At 43.3% G+C, this 19,780-nt stretch overlaps 2 long non-coding RNA genes across 2 annotated transcripts in view; both read right to left on the bottom strand.

The window, feature by feature from the left end:
• Window positions 1–1,286: 1,286 nt before the first annotated feature.
• Window positions 1,287–19,780, bottom strand: part of LOC148315118 (uncharacterized) — a 59,139-nt gene continuing 40,645 nt past the window's right edge. The window contains exons 2-3 of the long non-coding RNA XR_015841249.1: window positions 1,464–1,564; window positions 1,287–1,388 (exon numbers count right to left, since the gene is read on the bottom strand). This is a non-coding gene — a long non-coding RNA (uncharacterized LOC148315118). The remainder of the gene's footprint in view (window positions 1,389–1,463; window positions 1,565–19,780) is intronic.
• On the bottom strand, window positions 8,573–10,251 carry LOC148315119 (uncharacterized). The gene is made up of 3 exons (XR_015841250.1): window positions 10,109–10,251; window positions 9,331–9,450; window positions 8,573–8,730 (listed from the first exon to the last, which is right to left on the bottom strand). It is a non-coding gene; the product is annotated as an uncharacterized LOC148315119 (long non-coding RNA).

Below are 19,780 nucleotides of genomic sequence, written 5' to 3' on the forward strand. Positions count from 1 at the left end.
GAGCACCTCTTCCGCCCGGGCACGAGCGGAGCGCGAAGCTGTCAGTTATGAATGTATAAAAGAATAAATAAATAAATGAATAAAGAATGCCACCTTTCATTTCACAGGGCACACCGGACGGCGTACCAGCAGGTAAAAGTCGGAGTAATTAAATAAATACAAAAAGAATGGCTGGGGAATAAAAAAATAATACGTTTTAATAATAATTTGGTTTTTTTGTTATAACATGAATTTCACTCTCTCTCTCCCCGTATATATATATATATATATATATATATATATATATATATATATATATATATAAGCATTTTTGAAGGTGCGCCGCTACTTCGCGGATTTTCAGTTTTCGCGGGTGGTCTCTGTCCCCATTAACCGCGATTACCGAGGGTTCACTGTACTCCATAAAATTTACAAAAAGCGAGGTGAAACACTCAACCAGGGCTGCTTTTTTTAACATTTCTCGAGGGCCATGGCGAGCCATTTCAAAAAAGCTGCACAACTAACGTATAAAATATTGATAAATTTGCTCGGCCTGATGTGTGTGTAAAGTTTCACGAGTTGTCGTTCATATTTAGAACCTCATAATCAGCGTTGTTTTATTGCCGAACAGTGCAATGCCACTCCCACAACTTTTCACGAAAAAGGATGAATTTCGTATTGTGACATCCTCATGGCCGAAACAGTCCTCCGAGCATATATGAGGGCGACCTTGTTGAGTTGCACGGAGAAAAACATCCAAGAAAATAACTTGTATTAGCTTTTACCAGTTGGTGGCGCTACTACTACGATGAAAAATAAGTTGGTAGATGTCTTCAGGGCTGAAGTATCCTCAAATGTGTACAACTTCGAGAAGATAGGATCATCTGAGTCATGTTGCCGGAGCTTTTGTTGCCACAAAGTACAATCGGACTTTTCAGCACCGTAATAGCCACGCCTTTTGCCAAAACGTCACAAAACTCGGCAGAGAGTAAGATCATTGTCTTGAGTCTTTTCTGACTAATTTTCAGTCGGATTCGTCAAAAGGGCACGTTGCAGTACGTGAAAATTAAAATAAAAACAAATTTTTGATTCCACTTGGCGGCGCTGTGTGTATAACAAAATAATAACATTAAGATGTCTTCAGGTCGGGACATTTTATTTACAGGTGAAGGTTTGGATTTTTAGGAGCATGTGCAGGGGAGTTATTAAGCATTCATTTATTTGTATTAGGTTCATTTTGTCTTCTTATTATTGATATTTGACAGATTCATTAAAAGCAGACAATTATGTTTTCGGTAAATTTTTTACCTGACATGTTTCGGCGAGTCTTTCGCCTTCTTCAGAGTGTCGCATGATGGTGTCTTGAGACCCGTCTTTATCAGCTGATGTTCCATGAGGGTGTGACTTACCTGTCAAAAAAATGAAAAATCAGAGCAGTAAAAGAACAAGCACAACATGTACATTACAAATCAGCAATCACTGACCACTGCAAAAGGGAAAACCACATCATGGACCGGGAGAAGGGCAGGGTCATCCGCACAGAAGAGAACAAACAACAGCGCTGGATCAGAGAGGCCATTGAGATCTGCAAGCGAGGCATAAAAACCATGAACAGAGACAAGGTTGCCTTCATCCTCTCTACCACCTGGACCAGCATCTTGGCGGAGTTAACGGACAGCGGGGGGCGTGACTTGCCTTCATTCTTGTGACAGGTAAGTCACGCCCTCATGGAACATCAGCTGATAAAGACGGGCCACAAGACACCATCATGTGACACTCTGAAGAAGGCGAAAGACTTTCGTATTGTGACATCCTCAAGGCCTAAACACTCATCCGAGCAAATATAAGGTAGATTTTGTGAACCTGCCCGGAGAAAAACATCAACGAAAATAATTTGTATTTGTTTTAACCAGTTGGTGGCGCTACCACTGCGATCAAAAATAAGTTGGCAGCCGTCTTCAGGGCCTGAATATCCTCAAATGTGAAAAATTTCGAGAAGATGGATCATCTGAATCATTTTGCAGGAACTTTTGTTGCCACGGAGAATAATCAGACTCTGCGGCACCGCAATAGCCACGCCCTTCGAAGGAAAGTCACAAAAATAGGCATAGAGTAAGATCAATGTCTTGAGTCTTTTCTAGCCAATTTTCAATCGGATTCGTTAAAAGGCACCGTGCAGTACGTCAAAATGTAAAAAATGATATTGATTGGCGCAAGGTGTATAACAGAATATAAACATATAGATGTCTTCAGGTACCGACTCTTTATGTACATGTGAAGTTTTGGATTTTTAGCAGCATGTGCAGGAGAGTTATTAAGCATTTTGTCCATTGCGGCGAAGGAAATCTTAAGTGAAAACTTTGAAGCCCCGCCCCGTCATATAGTATTTCGGAAACAAAAGATTTTAGCCCCAGTGTTTGTCCCAGGTCTTAAGATGCTACAGACAGAATTTTAAGGCAATCAGATGAAGCCTTTAGGATCAGGGTGCAAAAGAATGACCCCTGTAAACATGCAAAAAAGGGCAAAAGTCGGACTTTCAAAAATTCATAACTCACTTCCTGTTCATATTAGACGTTAAAATATCAAATTTCTCGCCATGCCCGATGAGACTGCCAAGTTTGGTGAGTTTTTGTGCATGTTTCGGGGTCAAAAATGCGATCGTACAATCGGAAAAATAATAATAATAATAATTTCTACAAAAACAACAGGGACTTCGCAGCGGTCGCTGCTCAGGCCCTAATAATAATAATAATAATAATAATAAAAGTAATAATATTTTCTACAAAAACAATAGGGACCTCGCAGCCGTCGCAGCTCGAGCCCTAATAACAATTTCTAGAAAAACAATAGGGACCTCGCAGCGGTCACTGCTCGGGCCCTAATAATAATAATAATAATAATTTCCACAAAAACAATGGGGACCTCGTAGCGGTCGCTGCTCGGGCCCTAATAATAATTTCTACATAAACAATAGGGACCTCGCCGCGGTCGCTGCTCGGGCCCCAATAATAATTTCTACACAAAGTCCATTGTGGTGACCCGCCCCTTTTAAGTAAATTCAAAATGGCCGACTTCCTGTAAAACCTAGCTCATTGCTCCAAGAGACTTTTTTGTAGGTCTTGGTCTTATACATACAGTGAACCCTCGCTACTTCGCGGTTCACCTTTCGCGGGTTCAGTGCTTCGCGGGTATAAAAAATATTCGGGGGCATTGTAGTTTCGCCGAGCGGCACGACGGGCGCTGGAGCGGTTAGACGGCCGGCGTGCGCCGAAGAAGAGCGTGGGCGAAGAGGAGAGTGGACGAAGAAGAGCACGTTCCCCCGGACACGATCGGTAGCGACGTTTCGCGCGGTTCGGACCGTACCAGGGCTCCGGCCGGCGTGCGTGGCAGTTAAGCCGTAGAGGAGCACCGTCCCCGGGCACGGGCGGTGCCAAGCGGCCCCTAAGTTTAACCGAATGGAAGCTCCGGAGGAGGAGGGCATGCTCGCGTCACAGTAAGCCGAAGAGGAGCACCTTCCCCAGGCACGGGCGGTTCCAAGCGGCCCCTAAGTTTAACCAAATGGAAGCTCCGGAGGAGGAGGGCATGCTCGCGTCACAGTAAGCCGAAGAGGAGCACCTTTGCCGGGCACGGGCGGTTCCAAGCGGCCCCTAAGTTTAACCGAATGGAAGCTCCGGAGGAGGCGGGCATGCTCGCGTCACAGTAAGCCGAAGAGGAGCACCTTTGCCGGGCACGGGCGGTGCCAAGCGGCCCCTAAGTTTAACCGAATGGAAGCTCCGGGGGAGGAGGGCGGGCGTGTGTCACAGTTAAGCCGAATTGGAACACCTCTTCCGCCCGGACACGAACGGAGCGCGAAGCTGTCAGTTATGAATGAATAAATGAATAAATAAATAAATAATTAAAGAATGCCACCTTTCATTTCACAGGGAACACCGGACGGCGTACCAGCAGGTAAAAGTCGGAGTAATTAAATAAATACAAAAAGAATGGCTGGGGAATAAAAAAATAATAAGTTTTAATAATAATTTGGTTTTTTTGTTATAACATGAATTTCACTCTCTCTCTCTCTCTCCCCGTATATATATATATATATATATATATATATATATATATATATATATATTTATTATATATATTGTATTTTCTTTTAAGCATTTTTGAAGGTGCGCCGCTACTTCGCGGATTTTCAGTTTCCGCGGGTGGTCTCGGTCCCCATTAACCGCGATAACCGAGGGTTCACTGTACTCCATAAAATTTACAAAAAGCGAGGTGAAACACTCAACCAGGGCTGCTTTTTTGAACATTTCTCGAGGGCCATGGCGAGCCATTTCAAAAAAGCTGCACAACTAACGTATAAAATATTGATAAATTTGCTCTGCCTGATGTGTGTGTCAAGTTTCACGAGTTGTCGTTCATATTTAGAACCTCATAATCAGCGTTGTTTTATTGCCAAACAGTGCAATGCCACTCCCACAACTTTTCACGATAAAGGATGAATTTCGTATTGTGACATCCTCATGGCCGAAACAGTCCTCCGAGCATATATGAGGGTGACCTTGTTGAGTTGCACGGAGAAAAACATCCAAGAAAATAACTTGTATTAGCTTTTACCAGTTGGTGGCGCTACTACTACGATGAAAAATAAGTTGGTAGATGTCTTCAGGGCTGAAGTATCCTCAAATGTGTACAACTTCGAGAAGATAGGATCATCTGAGTCATGTTGCCGGAGCTTTTGTTGCCACAAAGTACAATCGGACTTTTCAGCACCGTAATAGCCACGCCTTTTGCCAAAACGTCACAAAACTCTGAAAAAGCTGAGTGAGCCTCAAACCAGACATACACATTCACTGACAAATATCCTGTGACACCAGATATATTAGAAGTCTTGTCTAATCAGCACACGTCTATCTAACTGCAATTTTAACATCTCGAGACACGACAGGATGAGTACACGATACGCATACCTCCATTTCTGAGTCTGTAAAGCCTGGAGGAGGCTGCTTCGATGTTTTAGTAGCATCATAAATTTATTGAATTAATTATATTTGAGGTTGGATTAGATTTTTACACATTTTAAGCCTTAGCCACCCAAAACAAAACATAAGCTCATGAATGAAATAAAACTAATTAATTTCGCCCATGCCAATTAATCTTCTGTAGACACGTGTTGTGACCAGTGTTGTTTTTGGCAGGCATTTTAGATTTTGTCCAAGTCATTTGGACAAAGTGCTGATTTGTTTACATCACATTTAGTCATCCCAATTCGTTATAGTTTTAGTCCAGTTTTAGTCAACGAAAACTAAAAAAAGGGTTTTAGTCCAGTTTTAATCGACGGAAACGCAAAAAAAGTTTTACCCTAGTTTTCGTCAATTTATTCACAAAGGTTTTAGTCCAAGCGGCACGGTGGCCCAACTGGTTAGCAGGATGGCCTCACAATATTGAGGTCGTAGGTACGATTCTGGCTCCGGCCTTCCTGCGTGGGTTTCCTCTGGGTAATTCGGTTTCCTCCCATATTCTTAAAACATGCATGGCAAGTTGCTTGGACACTCTAATTGCCCCTAGGCATGAGTGTGAGCGTGGATGGTTGTTCGTCTATGTATGCCCTGCGATTGGCTGGACACCAATTCAAGGGTGTACCTCGCCTACTGCCGAAGACAGCTGGGATCGGCTCCAACACCCCCCGCGACCCTAGTGAGGAGAAGCGGTACAGATAACGGATGGATGGATGGATGGGTTTAAGTCCATTTGAGTTAAAACAAGGCATTCAAGGTTTCCACCCAATAACAAAGACTTTTGGATGGACTACAAAGGATTCTTCATTACAAACAGAAAAAAGTGGCAACAGTGGAATCAATGCTCACTGCTCCAAAATAAGCAGAGAAGCAAAACATTTTGTTGGGCAACTGTTGTGGCTTTATTTCACTAAAAGCAACATAAAATAATTTATGAACCACATGCTAACAATTTTGTCTCGTCAACGAAAAAAATTCATGTACATCACGTCATGTTTTCGTCATAAAAGAACCTCGTTTAGCTTGTCATCGTCATTAAAAAAGGGGCGTTAACGAAGTATTTTCGTCATAGTCATCAGTGACGAAAACAACACTGGTTGTGACTGATATTTCAGTCCCAGGTTGTCTCCTGAACACCACCAATTGGGCAAGGGAGCGCAGGAAAGCCTGGGGTCTTCTATTTTTACAGTATAGAAAGGCTAAATATCAAATTGAAACAGTGTTTTATATCATGAATATACAGGGTTGGTGCTGGTTCTGGTAGGGAAACCACAACATAAAGATGTCCTTAATTAGTCCCACAATGGGGATATTTGCAATATGGCATATGATGGCCTAACAGGGCCACCGCCCAGAAAAGAGTAACGCAGAACTTTGTAATACTGTCACTCCCTGACCAGTTCGTTGTTCCTGAAGAGCCAAACTTTGACTCAGACCCACAAATTTGAATTACAGATAGTGGACAATGGAGAACTCCCCCAGTCAGTCAGCATGTTCAACTTCCATAGAAACCTCAACATACATTTATTAGATTGCCAAACTAATTGGAAACTACATCACCAGAACACCACAAGTGGGCTCTGTTATTGTACTTAAAGATGCATCTTACAAACCTGTGTTCTCCAAGGCCAGCTGGTCCATAGTCTTAAGTTATTTCTTCGCCAACATCAATGTCTCGGAGCGCAAACAGACAGAGGTGTGGTCTGTCCTCTGTTGTCTTCTTCTTCATTTTACAGTTGGGGTGCATGTGGTCATCATTAACCAGTCTTCCCAGACTGCCATCTTCTTGAGCGGTGTTAGAATAATATTAAGAGGTTATTATACATTTGCCGTGATGCAGCTTATTTTGATGTGTGGTGCATATAACATGTTGCAGTTTAATATAGTGAACTATGCTGAGTGTTTGCAGTGTGAGGGGTGATACAGGGAGACACCTCTACTGCAGGGAGGTGTCTGCAATTGGCGGGGCGGTGGCACTTCTTCAGAAGTGAGGTTGAAGTAAACAACATCCAGAAGAGCCCTGATAAGTTGGCATCGAAGTCTGAAGCAAGCAACTGGGTCCTGATAAAGGATGTTGACGTCAAAGTCAGCTGCGATCCATGGCGACACCCCAATGATAAACCGGACTGAACCAGCTTTTGAGAAGACGAACTGTACCACCCTTGAGTGTAATCTGATTCCCCGATGTTATAAAAGGGAATGTGTGAAAAGCATCGAGGAACAGAAGGAAGATAAAGTTGTCAAATAAACTTTGTTTAACCTTTCTGTCTCCACAAGAGCTGTTTGTCTCTCCTTTTAGCTCACGAACACTATATGTCAAATTGGCGAACCTGACAAGCGGCATCAACACTTAAAATAGATTTTAAAAAAAAAAAACAATTATTCAATCAATGTCAGAAATTAATCTTTGAGACAATCTTGTGTACACAAAACATAAAAATAGGAAATCCACAATTTTTAAATCTTCTAAATCAAATCATACAAGAAATTTCTATTGGAATCAGACCCTATTAACAGCTTGTCTTTGAGACTTCATGGTCTATATTTTCATTTGTACAGATTCAACGCATGAATAAAAGTAATCACCGTATTTTCGCAGTCATAAGCAAACAAAGCGCCCTGTCAGTCGATGCGTCCATTAAATGGACAAAGTACCACTCACGTCCATCAGCCCTTGTCATCAACGAGCTGTTGGAAGTGCATGTTAGCACACCCTGCTGGGAAAAGAGTGAGTTGTCCATGCTTACAATCGACCGTGACAAATACACCATCTGACTATAATGTTTGGGTGATGGTGTTGGAAAAAGCTGGACAAAGGGCAGCTGTCCACAATGTTTTAGTCTGTCTTATCATTTATGTTATTGCAAGCAAGAAACGTCCCAGGTTTAGACAACAGACAAAAAGTCCAAAGCATAACAGCACATCTCTTTAAACAGCCATGCAAATCTCTCTAAACAGCTATGGGATTGTGGGTCTATGCTCCCAGAATGCATTGCTTGAATTAGCTAAGGCTGAGTGGCTTTTGTATTATTTTCATTTTTTTTGGGTATATTGATGGCATGAGAGATACATGTTTGTGTTAATCTTATTTCTATGTTTCATTGTTTGCTTGTATGATGAGTTTTTTATTTTTTGTGTGTGGTGAGCAGCCAAGTCCCTCCCCTGACGTTGCTTTGTAGGCTATTGCCAATGCACCTAATATTGGCCTGAGCCATTGTCAGCTATTGTCAATAGAGACTTGGCGTCTGCTGCAACAATGGGGTGATTGCTCATGTTATTGGGGCATAGTAGGCTGCTATCGGCTGTGTCAGTGTGGGCAGCTCTGCCAAGTTCATGCTATGCTAACAGCAGCTGTGCTATCGTCTTGTCAGGCGGTGCGTCCAGTATATGTTACAAAGACAGAAATAGCGGCCTCAACAGGTGTTGCGCCCTTTGACACGGCGCGTCTTTTGGGTGCGAAAATACGGTATACATTTTTGCTTAGAGAATGATTTTTCCCCTAACACTTATGGGATGAGTATGTGTTTATTTTTTTAAATAAAAACAAAAATAAGATAACATCTCAATCTTTGCCTCACCTCCAAGTTTTTTCTTGCCAGCGGAAGTCAAACAAAAAGACAGTGCCTCTTCCATCCATCTTCCTGCGTTGAGATTTATCAGAATCTATCAATTTTCCTCTGTACTCCATAATAAAGAATAAAGTCGTCTTTCCTGAAAGGGGCCTTGGTAAATACTCCTCGACCTAGTTAACAGGGAAATCAAGAAAGCTTCGTCATATTTTTAAGCACACAAATAAGGAGTCATCATATTCATTTGGGCCACTATACTAATGTAGGGTGGTTTGAAACATTGCTTCTTGTGAGGGATAGAGCAGAGCCCTTCTTTATGATTTTAAAGGAACAGACCAGCCAAAATTCATTTTCCAGCATTGCATTAGCCAGTATGTATTAGGACTGAAAGTACAAATGTCAATGGCACCTGGTTACGTAAAAAAAAAACTTTAAGATTATTTAGTTTCATAACAATGACATACACTGTATACACAGTCATATTGGATCGCGTCACGTGATCTCTGTGACGTATAACGTGCTTTACACTAGACTATCAATATCGGACTTGTTCACCGGTCTATTGTGGTATAAAAATGCCGGAGGGCGTCATCAAGTACAGCCTTAATTTAGATAGAACTCCTACCATCAGGTTTCACGCTCACTGAAATAACTTGAAACTGACAAAAGAAAAGGTCAAGACACTCTTAATGTAAAATAACCACTTAAAAAACGATGTCAGCTTGGTTATCAGAAAACAATAATATATCTTAGCAAAAGCGTTAACATCATACCTTTAAATGAGTTTATATACTTCGCTTCTAACTCTGCAGTCTTGTCCAGACCCTTGACTGCATGTTCAATAGTATCCTGCTTTGGGGACTTCCTGCATCTCAGGGAAGGCATTGTTTATTCTATAAAGAAAAAAGACAGTTTTGTGTTGAGAATTATTAATACTATAGGCTAAATGGAGTTTTAACAATATCAGTGTAAGAAAAATAAATTATAAATTAAAAAAATATCAATCCCTCCATCCCAATTAACGATTTCAACCATAATAGTTTATATTGAAGTTTAAACAACAGACAGACAGATTTATGCAGTGTGACTACAAAAATCTTACCAAAATTGCATTCACAGTAACCTTTGCTTTAAGAATCATGTAATTAACCAGTGAACATCGTGTCTTACACAAAAATTAATGACAGAAATTATCATGGCACTTGCATTCTGTTGTTCTATAACAAAAGTGCAAGCTGTTAGCTCCGCAAAGCTAACGCAACAAGCTAGCGTCCCTCGTGCTCACATTCAATGCAAACCTGACCACCGGATGAAAATACGCGTCGGTTTAGTTCTTTAAATGAGTAAAAGCACCATGACGTTTTATAATTATTCAATGCTTAACTGGAGCTCGTCAATTATGTCGATGTAGGAGCACATGTTTGCTAGGCCAGTGTTGTAGGCCCACATCCATGGTGCTACTTTGTATAGTGTTTTCCACACAACTATCTCTAACCATGAACAAATGCACTCGAGGCATGTTTTGAATAAAAACAAACGAAAAACACTTACCTCTCCGTTTCAACAGCAGTTCGAACTTCGAAGTGGTGATATTCTCCAGCGTTAAGCACCTGCTCGAACAGCGAATAGGTCAAATTCAACAGCGTCTTTTTTCTGTCTTAATAAGGACGCGATGAGAGGAGGAGCGCTTGCCTTTTCGTCAGCACGCCCCGCGCGGGAGGTGCTGCTTTATCACTCTCTATCTGTGCCCGCCCGCCGGCATGTCGATAGAAAAATAATATTCCTTCAAACATTACTTTCATCTTCTTAACGTTTTGTAGTGAATTTAACAGGTTCACCACTTTTTTCAAATACACCAATGGAAAACAGGTCTTAATTGAGGAAACATACAAAGAGCGTCTCACAAACACCTTATGATGAGCAATGTAATTTGATCACGTTTTTTGTCACTGCCTGGACGTCGGTTCACTGGCCTGGTGGCAGTGGCTTGTAGACACTGTCACTGAGTGGGAACGGATCTCAAGGTGGGTCAAACTAACCCAAGCAGTGGATCGGTCCGTTTTTTAAATTTATTAATTTTTTTATTTTATGTATTTATTTATTATTTAATACAAGGGCTTCGGCTCACTACCAGTGGGCGGGACCAAAGAATTTGGGTTTCCTTTGAGCTAGGAGGCAGTCAAAGGCAGTCCAATCCCCGGCAACATAAAGCGCCTAGCTCTGGGGACATGGAATGTCATTTCTCTGGTAGGGAATGAACCCGAGCTGGTGTGTGACTAGACCAGTGGTTCTCAATTATTTCCTGTCATGCCCCCCCTACCAAGAAGAAAAGAATTCGCACCCCCCCCCACCACAATTTTTTTTTACATTTCGTACTAATGTACATGTTCTTTGCATATTAATGTTAGATTGTCAATAAACAAAGCTAAATTGATAAAAAAAAATATCATTTTGAGAACGACTATTGTGAGGATCTCGAAACTCAGTACTCTGTGGTGCTAATATTGATGAGATGATAAATATGTTGAAGCCACAGAACAAAAAGATTAGATATTGTTTGGAAATTAATGACGTACATAACAAAGGAATATCAGCCTTGATTGGAGTACATTACTGCATTTAAATTTTTAATAAAAATGAAACAATTATTGATGTTATGACCACTATGAAGAATTTAAAAAAACAATATATAGGGATAATTATAGTTTTCATTTTGTTATGTTTAGTCTGTTCATGTTGCATTATTTTTATGACAAAGATGATGGTTAATCGTAGGTTTGTTGCCCAAATGTACCGTTACAACCTGATTAATGTTGAGAATGACGAACTCAAACTGGACACTAAAACGTAAAAACACATGGACTTCTTGCCCCTGTCCACACACGTGCACACACACACACACCATACACGAAGATCCGGGAGGTAAGGACGGCTGTCCTCTCCTACAACGAGGCAAGGGCCTCCACCAAGTCACCCCAGGGACAAGTTTTATTCCCTGATGGTCATCAAATTATGAGGATCTCATTCTACGCCGGAAGGGAGGAGGGGAATTTTTCCCTAATGTGAGGTTTTCGCTCCTCCACTGATGATCACACTGTTGTATGATTTCATTATGATGATCTGTCTTAAAGCCGTAAGGACATGATTTTTAAATCCACAACAGGGGGGAAATGTAAGATGGGCTGAGGATAGGTAATCAGTTTGTGTATTCATAATCATGTTTTTATACACTCATTAATGTTTAACACACACAGAGACACTTACTTGTTATTTTAACACACACACACACAGACACCGTATCCTGAAGATGTGTTTAGTTAAACTGACCTTGGGTTATGATTTTCTGCCTGCTGGAGTCCCTGGTGATTAGTTATTGATGCTTTAGTTAAACTGACCTTTATACCGTGAGTTATTGATGTTTTCTGTCTCTTGGTGATTAGTTGTTGATGCTTTTCTGTCTTCTGGTGATTAGTTATTGATGAGTTAGTTTCAATAAAAAGGCAGAACGGAGGGTGAGAGTCAGAGGGTGTGCGGGATTGAACTGGCAAGACGGCTGTTTCGCCTCCTGGCTCCCTCTCCCATTCTGAATGGCACAAAACGAAAACTTTAGTAAGTTATTTCAGTCTAAAAAAGGCGTCAGGGCATTTTTAAACCGGACAGTAAGTCGTCACTGTCTTGGTTCCTTTTTGTGCCTTGACCCATCCCGGAATTATTGAAAGGATGCAGTCCTATTTACAGGCCCCAGTGACACCCCAGGTTTCTGTTGTTTGTACGAGGGCGCTTAATAGGTACTGCTATTCACAATCGTCTTAGGCTGTTTCTTTGCAGAAGTTTATGGACAATGTGTAGTGCTGTAGGATGCAGTCTAGAGCATTCTTGACATTGAAGCTTTTGTTTCCAGCAACTGCTAATGCGACCGTGCATCAAACATGCAAAACACAGACCCTTGCTCCTCAAGAAGTCAATCTTATCCTTGTGATGCTTTCTCCTAAATTCCTTACAAATTGTGAGACTGTTGCTCTCCATTACAATTAGCACATGGTTTGGCAATAGCATCCACTGAAACAGGTTCTGCCTTTGGCGTGGTGGTTTTGTTGTTTTCCATCTTGGCGGGCACAATGACTGTTGTGAAGACTTTCTTTGATTTTGGTGTTTCTGTGTGTTGTGATTTTGTTTTCTGTTTTATAGAATCTTTCGTGCTTGTCAACAAAGTCAACAAAATCCTTAAACTTCACTCTTCTATTTGTTCTTTCTTGGAGATTGCAGGCAAATTTTCTCCAAGATTCTATAAGTCTGTATGGAAGTTTGTTTGCCAATGCCTTTATATTAGCCATGTTGTCCAAGTCCTCCATGTAATTAACATCTGCCATTATGTTCAAACAGCCCATAAGGAATAATGTGAAAGACTGAAGTGCAACACCATCTTCAGACTTGATTGTTGGCCAATCCATGGCTTCCTTTAAATATGCTTCTGCTATCATGAAGTCATCACCATAAAACTCCTTCAAGATTTGTTTTGCTTTGGTATATCCTGTCAGAGGTTCCATATGGATGCAGCTCTTCACCAACTCATGTGGTTGTTCACTAGTATACTGCAGCTAAAATTGAAGATGATCACGGTTATCACTTGTACGGCCTTCAATCCCATGTTCAATGGCACCTATACAGGTTTTATAATGCAGAGGGTCGCCTTTAAACGTAGGAATGGAAAGTTCGGGAAGTAGCGATGCTTTTTGACTCTTTGCTAAGTATTCTGCGACACTGGCTTGCTGTGAGATTGCTTGGCAAAGGCCATCAAGCACATGTCCCTGTTGTTCTCTACTTTCTGTCTGATGTGGAAATCTAGCCATTGGAATAGTCGAAGTGGGAGCATTTCAGGTCAACACTGCTTGTTGCTCTGATAGGCTGTGATGGTAATTGAATGTTTTTCCTTGTTTAAATTGTAACACACTCATCAGGAATGTGGATACCATCCTCCTGGGTATTTTCATATCTTCTCAAGACATCCAATTTAGCATCAGACTCAGGGAGTGCCGTTTGCATTGCATGCATTTGCTTCTTTGCCTTAATTGCAGCTTCTTCTTGCTCAAGTGCCAACCTTTGTTGTAAATCAGCAGCCTTTGCCTTTAAACATGCTCGTTCCATTTGAGCCTTTAATTTAATTGAAGACGTTGACAGAAGTGAGCTTCTGTCTGTTAGATTCTTTACTTCTACTTCTATGGGTGTAGTTAGTTGATGCAGATCTACTATCATCAGGTGATATTTGTTTATTGCATCCTTCCTCTGCACGTTTCAAAACGTCCTTCTTCCATTGCTCACATTTCCATTAATTACATTTTTTGCATCAAACCAGTTATTTTGGTCATCGGCAAAATCCTCTTCAGTCTTTAAATTTTGCACACCGGAATTGAGGTCCACAAATTCTTGCTCCATGCCGCTAAAGCAAACACAAAGCTCAGTTTTTTACAGCGTCAACATTTGCATCATCCTCCATCAATTGTTCAATTTGACGTTGCATGGAGGTCAATTGAGCAAATTTGCACCTGCGTGCCTGCATCCGTTTAGGCTTGTGATCTTCTACAGCTTTTCTCCGTCATTTTTAATGTCCGCTTTCCACTGTCTTGTTCCTCCATGTCAATCCACAATCAAGCAAACAAAAACGTCAAACTGACTGTAGCGTCTCAATTTGTAGGTCAGCTGAATGACGATCAAAGTTTTAAGCAGTTTACTCACGCACCTGTTACGTGCACGTCCTTGTTAACTCGCGATGCTTGTCAAGTATGGACGCATGCTAACAGCTAGCAGCTCATTGTCCCGACTGGAAAGTTGCTCCTTAGCTGTGATGTGCCTAGGGTTACACTATCTATCATTAACAAACACAGCCAGCCCTCCTCTTTCCTCTTACCGCTTTCCAGTGTCCTGTCCGCAAGTAGTATTTGGAAGCCGTCAAATTCCACGACGGTGTCCGGCGTTAGGTCTGTTAGCCATGAATCCGTGAACATCAGCAAGCTAGCTCATTGGAAGTTCCTCTTGTGCCGCGTTAGCGCTGTTAGCTTGTCCATTTTCTTGGGAAGGTATCTAACATTTCCCATAAAAACGGACAGGAGGACGGGGTGGTCACGCCTCCTCTTTGCCTGGCGTTTCGCCCCCGCGCGACATCCCCCGTCTCTTCCTCCTCAACTCGTGGTGGATATCGGGTCTCGCTCCGGGAGTCGGCACGGGGTTAGCACGAAGTGCTAACAGCTGATCTCTTGTGTAAACGATTGATCCGTAGCTCCCAGTGACATCTCCGGACACGATCACGCAAAAAACAGCCCCCAGCAGCAATAAAACCACCGCAATTTGGATGTCCATTGCTGCGATGAGGTAAAATAAATAAAACTGGGTAAAGGGAAAAACACGCGAAAAAGGCTCAAATAGTGAGCCGTGCTGCTTTAGCAGGTAGCCACTCGCGTGGTGACGGAACCGTAAAAACAAATGTGGTCCCATCAAAATCTGATGGGATATTTAAAAATAAAAGCGTGAAAATTTTCTTATTTGTCTGTCGTCACCAATGATTAAAAAAATTAAAATCATTACAAAATCCTCAAGCTATCGTGATACCAGACAAGTTCTGCGGGACACCAGACCACCCCAGTTGTCCACAAAAAGTGGTCACTTCAAAATTTGATGTGGCATTTAAAAATAAAAAAATCACCTGAAATATGCACTGTGATCAACACTGATTTAAAAGAAAAATCTTTAAAAAATATCCTCAAACTAACGTGATACCAAACCAGGATTGAAGATACTAGACCACACCAGCTGTCCACCAAAAGTGGTCACATCAAAATGTGATGTGGCACTTCAAAATAAAAGTAGCCTGAAATTCGCTTATTTCACGGTCATCACCACTGAGTTAAAAAAAAAATAGCTCGAGCTATCGTGATACCAGACCAGTTTTGTGGGACACGAGACTACCCCAGCTGTCCATAAAAAGTGGTCCCATCGAAATCTAATTTGTAATTTCAAACTAAAAGTTGCCTGAAATCTGCACATTTCACTGTCATCATGCCTGACTTTAAAATTTCATTAAAAAATATCCTCTAGCTATGGTAATACCAAACCAGGTTTGGAGGACGCAAGACAACACAGCTTTCCACCAAAAGTAGTCCCATCAAAATGTAAGGAGGCATTTTAAAATAAAAGAGCTGGAGCTGTCGTAATACCAGACTAGTTTTGTTGGACACTAGACGACCCCAGCTGTTCATCAAAAATGGTCCCATCAAAATCTGATGTGTAATTTCACAATAAAAAAAAACCCACCTGAAATATGCACATTTCATTGTCATCAACACTGATTTTAAAATAATCATTTCAAAATACCCTCGAGCTATCGTGATATCAGACCCATTTTGGGGAACACTAGACAACCCCAGTTGTCCATCAAATGCGGTCCCACCAAAATGTGATATGGCATTTCAAAATAAAAGTAGCCTTAAATCAGCATACATCACTGTTATCAGGCCTGACTAAAATATCATGACAAAATATCCTCCAGCTATCATGATACCAGACAAGACATATTTCACTGTCATCACCATTGATTTAAAAAAATTAATTAAAAACTAGAGCTGCGAGCAGCTATAAAGGGCCCTCGCCACCCGGACAACGTTGGGGTACTGGCACGTTGGAAATGTGAAATATTTCCGAGAAATAACGTGAGGAATCTTCAAGAGGAATTTGCTTGTAGTTAAAGTTAGAGCAGCTTTTGTTTTCAAAGCCTCGTCAATGTTTGAAGTAAATTTGTTGGCAGGCACTACAGGTGCATCAAATCAAAGACTAATAGACTGAAAAACATTTTCTTTCCGAGAGCCATCACCATTCTGAACTCTCACACACATGCACACACACACGACCACCCTTACCTTGCTGAACAGCGACGTATTGTGTTGTATTTCTCCAATTTCATACTATTTTCCATCACAATATTTATTCTCTTATTTATCTAATTTATATATTTGATTAAATTATTGTTGTATTGCACTGGAGAGGGGAGCTCCCTAATCTTGTTGCACACTGTACAATGACAATAAAAGGATTTCGGATTCTGATAAATTTAGAATGGCCGACTTCCTGTTCAATTTAGCATACGGCTCCATGAGACTTTTTATTAGGTCTTGGCTTTGTACACACTTCATCAAATTTTCAGTTTGGTGAAACAGAGATATGGGGCTGTTTTTTTTTGTTGTTTTTTTTTTCTAGGGGGCGATAGCGAGCCATTTTTAAACAACTGTACGACAAAATAATAAAATATTGTGAATATTGAATCAACTCCCGGTTGAGTGGACGCTGGCACGTTTGGCTGCCACTGCTCACCGGTAACTCTCAGAAATTTTTTGGATCCGCTTGTTGTACCTGCTTTAGCAGTTTACAATCCCTCCAGTTACAGTGATTTTATTTATTATTATCTGTATGTTGAGCGATCCCGATTCTCATGAATGCCACCCACCGATTGCATAGTCGCTGACGCGTCTACTGTGGCTAAAGTTTAGCTTACCTATCAAAGTTAGCACCTGTCTGCCATGTGGACCCGCAGGCCAGTCTGCTTCTCGCACTTCTGCCTGTTCCTGTCATGTCATCAACCTGTGTCAGGACAACTTCAATCCACTGCCGCTGAACTCCGCTGGATTTACCGACACATGCCCGAGGGAAACGCACCACCACCACTGCTCCTCCTCCCGAACATCGCTCGTCGACCCTTGAAGGATTGTATGGCAATTACCGGCATTTTAAACATTTATGGGACAGAATGTCAATTATTTAATTTAGCAGGTTTATATTTACTGAATATGCTATGATCGCAAAATTCCGGACGAACTGGCGAGGCTGCCCGGCTCACCGTGGCTTGTCATCGGGACCGGGAGGCGGCGCAGGCGACGCAGAGAGAGGAAGCAGAAGCGGGGCTGCAGGTCCGGTGTCTTGCAACGGCTGCGACGGCAGCCCCATAGGCAACCACTGCCGAGTCTGTACCTCACCAACGCCAGATCCGTGGTCCACAAAATCGACGACCTGGGATTACAAATCCTGGGAAACCGCTATGTGCGAGACAGCAGTGTGATCGTCGTCACGGAATCCTGGCTGCACGCAGACGTCCCCGATGCTAGCATCCAGCTGGCCGGGCGCTCGCTACATCGCGCGGATCGGACAAGGGACACCGGTAAGAGACGGGGCGGGGTGGCTCTGTGTTTACGTGCATGAGAACTGGTGCGGCGATAGCACGATCGTCGAGAAGCACTCTTCCCCCGACATCGAGTTCATGTCCGTTAAATGCCGGCCTTATTTTCTCCCGAGGGAGCTAACGGTCGTGATTGTCACAGCTGTTTACATCCCTCCCGACGCTAGCACTAGCACGGCGCTCTCGCTACTCGCGTGCGTCATCAATAAACATCAGCGGGCCCACCCTGATGGCGTTCACGTAGTAGCGGGAGACTTTAATAAGGCCAATTTAAAGACTGTACTCCCAGAGTTTCACCAGCATGTCAAGTGCCCAACGAGGGGAGACAACACTCTCGACCATGTGTACTCGAACATCAAGCACGCATACAGGGCCCTCCCACTCGCCCCCCTCGGCCAGTCAGACCACCTGTCCTTGCAGCTCGCACCTGCATACACCCCTCTCAGGCGCAGATTCAGGCCCACCACAAAGACTGTGAAAACCTGGCGTGACGGCGCCATGAGTGAATTACAGGACTGCTTTCAAGACACAAACTGGGGCCTCTTTGATCATCAGGACCTTGATGTCTACACACATTGTGTAGTGGACTACATCAAGTTCTGCATGGAAACTGTGTCCCAACACAGGACTATACGGACCTTCCCAAATGCGAAGCCCTGGATGTCCAGCAGGGTTCGCTCTCTCCTCAAGGCCCGTGACGCTGCCTTCAGGTCAGGCGACAAAGCCCAGTACAGGGTGGCTCGTGCTGACCTGAGCAAAGGCATCAAGCTAGCCAAGGCAACCTACAAGGGGAGGCTGGAGGCCCACCTTGCCAGTAACAGACCACGGGAGGTGTGGCAGGGTCTACGGAGCATCACCAACTTCCGTGGCAGCAGCACGACCTCTGCAGACCCGAGTGCATCGCTGGCAGAGGAGCTTAACTGCTTCTTTGCTCGCTTTGACTCGCCCCAACCGTCACACCCCCGCACTTCATGCTCCAACCCCCCCCCACTCACCGTAGAGGAACACGATGTGAGGCGCGCGCTCCTGGCTGTTAACCCCAGGAAAGCTACTGGACCCGACGGAATACCAGGCAAGGTCCTCAAAACATGTGCCCACCAACTGTCACATGTATTCTGCAGGATCTTCAACCGCTCCCTGGCTCAAGCAGTCATCCCCTCCTGCTTGAAAACTTCCACCATTATTCCTGTCCCCAAAAAGTCACCAGCCGTCCACCTGAATGACTACCGTCCTGTTGCTCTCACACCAGTCATCATGAAGTGCTTCGAGAGGCTGGTTCTCCAGCACATCAGGGACTGCCTTCCTCCCACTCTGGACCCCTACCAGTTTGCATACTGGGCTAACAGATCCACTGAGGACGCCATCAACACTGCTCTGCATGTTGTGCTGGGCCACCTGGAACAACAGCAGAGCTATGCAAGGATGCTCTTTGTGGACTACAGCTTGGCATTCAACACAATCATCCCAGACATCCTCGTCGCCAAACTTGACATTCTCGGCCTCCCTGCCCTCACACGCATCTGGATTAAGGACTTTCTGACCAACAGACCCCAGACTGTGTTGCTCGGCCCCTACACGTCCTCCACCTGCATGCTGAGCACCGGTTCCCCTCAAGGATGCGTGCTGAGCCCTCTCCTATACGCCCTCTACACCTACGACTGCAGCCCGGCCCACGGCAACAACACCATCGTCAAGTTTGCTGACGACGCGACAGTGGTCGGTCTGATCTCGGAAGGTGACGAGACAGCCTACAGAGAGGAGGTAAAGAGACTGACAGCTTGGTGCAAGGACAACAGACTGCACCTTAACACTGCAAAAATAAAGGAGATTGTCGTCGACTTCAGGAGGAACAAGACGGTGCCGCCCCCCCTCTGCATCGAAGGCGTGTGTGTGGAGAGGGTCCACACGTTCAAGTTCCTGGGAGTACAGATCTCCGACGACCTTTCTTGGACTCACAACACCACAGCAGTGGTAAAGAAGGTCCACCAGCGTCTGCACTTCCTGAG

The sequence above is a fragment of the Idiotropiscis lumnitzeri genome, unplaced genomic scaffold (assembly GCF_059441095.1).
Source record: "Idiotropiscis lumnitzeri isolate Australia: NSW breed Sydney's pygmy pipehorse unplaced genomic scaffold, RoL_Ilum_1.0 HiC_scaffold_117, whole genome shotgun sequence".
NCBI lineage: Eukaryota > Metazoa > Chordata > Actinopteri > Syngnathiformes > Syngnathidae > Idiotropiscis > Idiotropiscis lumnitzeri.